Genomic DNA, 6,847 nt, shown 5'->3' on the forward strand with positions numbered 1-6,847 from the left:
AAATATGTGAAGGCAATGAGGATACAGAAAGGGAAAGACCAGGCCTGTGTTCTGTAGGCATCGGTCAGGCAGAACAGACACAATGCTTGGCTCTAGATTGACTAAGTTCTCTCCTTCCTTTTGTGCCACAGCCCCCAAACCCCCGGACATCCCCAGCCTCCTTCTTCCTGCCTCACAGGAGCCACCGGTCAGTTGATCCCTGAAGGTTCTGTCCAGAGCTGGACATGCATGCAACAGGCAGTCCCACCTATGCTGCAGGGTTTGGTGGGTTTACTGTGAATCACTGCAGGAAAACAGCTGAGAAAGAAGCAACATAAAAACAGAGGTGGAAGGGATATTTCTAGCTGTGGTGATCACTTCCCGGTGCTTACTAACTCCTCCTGTGGCACCTGGAAACTCCCTGGATGTCTTGCTGACAAGTAGCTTTGATTACTAAACCTGATAACCTCTCCCCCCGCCCACCCTCTGAAGGCTACTCATCCTTTCCCGAGTTGTGGGCAGGAAAACCTCTGCTCTGAACCTAGATTGCCAGAACCCCACCCCAGGTCAGACCCTCCCCAAAGACCCTTATTTATATATAAAGAACATGGAAGAGGATTAGGTCAAAGCAGAAGAGGTAGCAGAAAACAATGAGGGGAGAGAAAGAGAGAGATTGAGAGAGAGAGAGAGAAGGAAAGGGTGGGGGAGATGCAGAGGAAGAGAGAGATATAGGTATGAGGGAACAACAGGATCCAAAAAGAAAAGTGAAGGGCTCCCAAAGAAGACATTGTTTTTGGCAATCTTGCCTGGAAGCAATTCTGGCAACCTCATTGCTTCCATTTCCTTTCCTGTAAAAGGTGTGGAAAGCACTGTCTTCTCTGTTTGATTTCCTGTGAGACTGAGTTAATGAGAGCACAGAAGTGATAGGGGAGGGGGAAGGAGAAAGCAGTGAGGACAGAGCCTCTTCGTGATGAAGCCTGGAGATAGAACACTAGCCATAAATTAGTTTCCATCAAAACAGCTTCATCTGTGAAAGATAATGTTGTTTCCTCATTAGTGGTTTTTGTCTGTGATAATTAAGCCTCCACATTTGATCTCAGATAACCCTTCCTAACTTGACATCATTCAATCTGCTCAGATTGGAGGAGGGATGGAAGTGGCATTGACTCACAAACACTGGATTATTTTCATGGATGCTCTAATGGCAATATGAGAACTTACTGAGGGCGCAGATGTGCAGGGGCACATTATACGCACAGCCAGCAGGCCTCCAAATTCCCCTGCTCTCCAAGGGGTTTAATCTCCAAATAAAAAGGCTTAAACCCCAATCACCAAGGGAACTTCAGTAACCATGCCATCCCATAATATATACGTAATCAAGCCATAAATATTTCAGAGAATTTCCCAGAGGCCTTTTGCTCACTCAGGCCTGCTTGCAGTGAATTAGAGCCCTAGCAACCCCCCCCCCCAACACCTAGTCAGTGTCTCAACTCCTGTCTCCCTCTCTCTCAATTAGTCACAGAAATCTATGATGGAAAAAAAATCTATGATGGAAAAAAGAAACCGGGCACAACGCCATGGGAGCCTCCTCAAGAAGAGCCTCGGGAAGGTCCTTCAGGAGGTGTCCAGAAAAAGGTGTCATAATCACAGGAGACGACAGTTCCATGTATGTAATTGCCCCTTAAGGTTTTCCAGTGGGACAAGAGGTGGAGGTGGAAGACAGTGATATTGAGGCTCCTCACCCTGTGTAGGCCTAGGCCAATGTGTGTGTTTCTGTCTTCATTTTTAACAAAAAATTTCTAAAAGTTAAAAATGATAAACAAATAATTTTGAAAGTAGAAAAATGCTTATAGAATAATGATAGAAATAAAGAAAATATTTTTGTACAGCTGTACAATGTGTTCGTGTTTTAAGCTAAGCATTATTACAAAAGAGTCAAACAGTTTTAAAAAATGGAAAAGTTTATGCAATGAAAAAATTATGGTAAACTAAAGTTAACTTATTATTGAAGAAAGAGAAATTTTTAAAATAAACTTAATGTAGCCTAAATGTACAGTGTTTATACTCTGCAGTAGTATACAGTAATGTCCTACTCCTTCACAGTCACTCACCACTCACTGACTCACCCAGAGCAACTTCCAGTCCTTTAAGCGAAATAAGGGCCCTTGCCCATTCATGGCAAGGGCCCTACACAGGTGTACCCTTTTAAAAAATATTTTATACTACATTTTCACTGGAACTTTTCTATGCGTAGATATGTAAAGATATGCAAATATCATTGTGCTACAGTTGTCTACAGTATTCAGTACAGTAACTGTGAGCAACAGGCTATTGCGCATAGTCTAAGTATGTAGCAGGCTCTGCGATCTAGGGTTGTGTATGTATATTCTATGATGTTCGTGAAATGACAAAATCACCTAATGATGCATTTCTTAAAACAGATCTCCGTCATTCTTAGAACATTCTTACAACATTTCCCCATCATTAATTGACACATGACTGTATTTTCTTTTCTTTTGGTGCTTTAATTGGAATATTTTCTAATGACCTACTCTAGCTCACTAATCTTGTTTCCTGTCATGCCTATCTGCTTCTGTCTATTTGTAATTTCAGTACTGAATTCTTTACGTTCCAGAATATTTTAATTTTTAATTATTTTTGTTTTCAATTTTTTTATAATTTTCAGTTCTTTGCTAAAATTGTCAAAACTTTTCTTCTATTTTTTAAACATAGAACTCCAAAAAAAGTTTATTATTCCCTTTTCTAGGAAGAGAAAGGAAGAGGCTGATCCCTGTAAGGCACTGAGATGAGTATCAGCTATTTTGCAAGTTTTGTAAAGCTCAGTCTACTTTTGATTCCCCGTTGTTTCTACCATATACCTCTTTAAGTCTATTAACTGAGGGCCTAGTGTGTTCCACTAGTAGGCCTTAAACTCTACTCTTTGTTTTCTCAGCACAAGACTGCAGAAAATTCTATTCAAACGTTTTCTTCTCAGATTTTTAGCCTGCTACCTCATGGAGCTTCAGAATTTAGCAAACTTCTTGAGAGGGAAGCTGGATGATGTTTGAGGTTCCCAAGTCTCCAATTTTTCATTCCAAACCTTTAAGACCACACAAAGCCCTGTTCATTTTTCTGTCACCTAAAGATGTCTCTTTACTTGAGCCAGGTAGATTCTCAGCCTCTTGTTCTTGCCCATAATTAGTCAAATGGCCACAGGAAAACAGCAGCGTATTTTCAGCTCACCTCCCTGCAGTTCTGCTCTCTCCAAAGCCTCAGACCTTCAGGTCCTCATGTCTTCAGCAGATCTCCATTGCCTGTAAGCCAATTATTCTTATATTTCATCTTGATTTATTACTTGTTTTCGAAGAAGCACTGGTCTGTTCCCAACATTCTATCCTTCATGGGGCAAAATTCCAGTCATTTATTGTTTAATATCACTTAATTTTTCTTTTTGATGTATCCATGTCACCTGAGATTTTTCAAATTATTTAACATACCAGGGATGTTTGTCTAGTTATTATCTAAATAATATGAGAATGCAGGCTACATGCCTGAAGAAATCTAAGCTTGTTTTTGAAGATCGTAGACGTTTTTTTCCCCAAATAACTTTAGAAAATTTTGAAATTATAGTTTTTCTTAAAAGTTTTTAAAAGTTAACATCAAAGTCGTAGGCAATGACCTGGCTCACTGTAGCAAAGCCTACTCTTCGTTATACATCCACAGCTCTCTGCCCAGCCCCGGCCATCTCCGTAAGTTGAAATATTTGATAAAGTACAAGAATAGTCCAGCACTGCAAAGGAAAAGAGGAGGACTGGCTTTGAAGAGTGCATCTTCTCTTTCTGAAGAAAACCTCAAAGACCATAGCATGTTTCCATGTACCCATTTTACAGATGAGAAAAGTAAGATTCAGAGAGGTCAAGTAATTTGTCCAAGATTATGTAGCTAGTAAATAGTGTCACTAATATACTAGTCTGTCTAATATGTTCTTTTTCCCAGAAAATACATGCAAATCCAGATAAAGGAACATATTAGCTGAGTGCAAAAGTAATTACAGTTTTTGCATTGTTAGAATTTGTGGTTTGATATTGGAGTACATTCTTAAATAAATATGGTTAGCATATAGTTCTTCTATACATCATTTTAATGAGCATTTCTCACATTCCTTTTTTTTTTTTTTTTTTTTTTTTTGCTAATGACATTACTCACTGTTTATTTTCTGTTTACTTTAGACTATGGAAATGATGTTAGACAAGATGTAAATTTGGGCAATTTTTCTTATTTGAGTTCAAAATGGGTCACAAACAGTGGAGACAACTCTCAACATCAGCAACACATTTGGCCCAGAAACTGCTAATGAATGTACAGTGCAGTAGTGGTTCAAGAAGTTTTGTAAAGGAGAAAAGAGCCTTGAAGAAGATGAGGAGCATAGTGGTCGGCCATTGGAAGTTGACAACAACCAATTGAGAGCAATCATCAAAGTTGATCCTCTTACAACTAAAAGAGAAGTAGCAGAAGAACTCAACGTCAACCATGCTACAGTCTTTCAGCATTTGAAAAAATTGGAAAGGTGAAAAAGCTCAATAGGTCAGTGCCTCAGAAGCTGAGCAAAAATTTTAAAAAAGGTCATTTTATAGTGTCATCTTCTCTTATTCTATGCAACAAGAAGAAACCATTTCTTGATTGGATTGTGACATGCAATGAAATATGGATTTTATAAGACAACCGGCAATGATCAGCTTAGTGGTTGGACTGAGAAGAAGCTCCCAAGCACTTCCCAAAGCCAAACTTGCACCAAAAAAAGGTTGTGGTCACTGTTTGCTGGTCTGCTGCAGGTCTGATCCACTACAACTTTCTGAATCCCAGTGAAACCGTTCCATCTGGGAGGTATGCTCAACAAATCAATGAGATACACCAAGAACTGCAATGCCTGCAGCTGGCATTGATCAACAGAAAGGGCCCAATTCTGCACAACACCCGACCACACATGGCACAACCAATGCTTCAAAAGTGGGACGAATTGGGCTGTGAAGTTTTACCTCATCTGCCCATATTCACCTGACCTCTCACCAGCTGACTATCACTTCTTCCAGCATCTCGACAGCTCTTGCAGGGAAAACACTCCCATAACCAGCAGGATGTAGAAAATGCTTTCCAAGAGTTTGTCGAATCCCAAAGCACGGATTTTTATGCAGCAGAAATAAACTTATTTCTTGTTGGCAAAAAATGTGTTGATTGTAATAATTCCTATTTTGGTTAATAAGGATATGTCTGAGCCTAATTATAATGATTTAAGATTCCTGGCCCAAAATCGCAGTTACTTTTGCACCAACCTTATAGAATTATCTCTGGACTGGTTTCTTAGTGTGATGTTATAGGAGACAGGTGAGATTGACAGGCTTATTCAGTTCTTTACTGGAGTTATCTGGTTTCTGATTTCTCCTAAAACTTAAAATATCCTATAGAAGTCCTGCAGCATTCCAAATGTGGATTTTACAATTATCTTTTTTTCTCTTAAATATAGCCTAGTTTATAAATCATCTGAGGGCCCCCTGAGACAATGAACACTCAAGCAACAGACACAGAGATGCCTTTTGAAGCTGCAACATCTTGTAGGTACAGAGGAGTCATGAGTCACATCAAAGGGAAATGTATGTTTATTGGGAAAGCCTTTTGGTGAAGTGGCATAACCGAGCTCTGCAGTAACTGAGAGATACTCCTATGAGACACCCAGAGAAAGAAGATGAAGTCTGCCCTAGTGGTGGCAGGACGAATGTCTCTGATAGGAGAGACCTCCAACAATCACCTTCTTGCCTAGGGGATGGAGGGTTATGATGTTTCCAGCAGCTTTCCTTGGAGGAGGAAACTCACTTGTCATTGGTGGACGCTGGGCAGGATCTTTTGCTGTCATTTTAACATTTATATATTTAGACTATCTGACTTCAGTAGATGGTTGATGGTTTATAATTATAAAACATTAATATTTACCAATTGTTGAGGAATACCATGTGCTGGCCACTATGCTAAGTGTTTCACATACAATTTAAATCACTAATTCCAGTGAGATTAGATAACATTATTCCCATTACATGAGAAAAACAAGCTCAAAGTTAAGCTACTTGCCCAAACACACATAGCTGTAATTGAGGTCTGTAACTCCACACTACAAGCTCTTTTAAATTCTTACATTCTGTCTTTCCACTTAGTCTTTTCACAATTCTCTTTATGTAGTGATGACAGGCTGAGGCTTACAAAATGTGGCTTGCTGTATTGGTCTGTTTTCACACTGCTATAAAGAACTGCTTAAGATTGGGTAACTTATAAAGGAAAGAGGTTTAATTGACTCACAGTTCTGCATGACTGGGGAGGCCTTAGGAGACTTACAATCATGGTGGAAGGCAAAGGGGAAGCAAGGACCTTCTTCACATGGTGTCAGGCCAGAGAGACCGAGAGAAATGGGAATAGCCATATACTTTGAAATCATCAGATCTCATGAGAACTCATTCACTCTCATGAGAACAGCATGGGGGAAATCACCCCCATGATTTAGTCACCTCCCATCAGGGCCTTCCCTCAACACCTAGAGATTACAATTTGAGATGAGATTTGGATGGGGCCACAGAGAAAAACCATATAACTTGCCTGTCTTTGAAATTGTCCAAGCACTATTTAGTGTTTGCCACATTACTTAATGAAACCTATACAACTTGTCTTTAGTGCCTTAGGAAAATCATTTATTCTTTCTTCTTTTATTAAAAAATTTGAAGTTAATTTTATTTGGTTAAATTTTGAAATGACTTAACCACTGTGATGTCACAATTGGAAGCTTTCTTGCCTGGGATGTTCAAAACCACTCTATTTGAGCATCCTT

Source organism: Rhinopithecus roxellana, chromosome 6 (genome assembly GCF_007565055.1).
Source record: "Rhinopithecus roxellana isolate Shanxi Qingling chromosome 6, ASM756505v1, whole genome shotgun sequence".
NCBI classification, from domain to species: domain Eukaryota; kingdom Metazoa; phylum Chordata; class Mammalia; order Primates; family Cercopithecidae; genus Rhinopithecus; species Rhinopithecus roxellana.